Genomic DNA, 408 nt, shown 5'->3' with positions numbered 1-408 from the left:
CCCGGACCTCTACCCCTCCTTCCCCCCCCCCCGGACCTCTACCCCTCCTTCCCCCCCCCCCCGGACCTCTACCCCTCCTTCCCCCCCCCCCCCCCGGACCTCTACCCCTCCTTCCCCCCCCCCCCCCGGACCTCTACCCCTCCTTCCCCCCCCCCCCCCCGGACCTCTACCCCTCCTTCCCCCCCCCCCCCCGGACCTCTACCCCTCCTTCCCCCCCCCCCCCGGACCTCTACCCCTCCTTCCCCCCCCCCCCCCCCCCCCGGACCTCTTCCTCTCTCCCCCCCCCCCCGGACCTCTTCCTCTCTCCCCCCCCCCCCGGACCTCTTCCTCCCACCCCCCCGACACAATTTTCACACAATTTGACAATTTTCTGGCACTTTTTTTGGTTTAGTTCAAGGCAATGTTTCT

This window comes from Stegostoma tigrinum, chromosome 12 (genome assembly GCF_030684315.1).
Source record: "Stegostoma tigrinum isolate sSteTig4 chromosome 12, sSteTig4.hap1, whole genome shotgun sequence".
Lineage (NCBI taxonomy): Eukaryota > Metazoa > Chordata > Chondrichthyes > Orectolobiformes > Stegostomatidae > Stegostoma > Stegostoma tigrinum.
The sequence above is the reverse complement of the archived record's forward strand: the minus strand, read 5'-3'. Positions refer to the sequence as shown.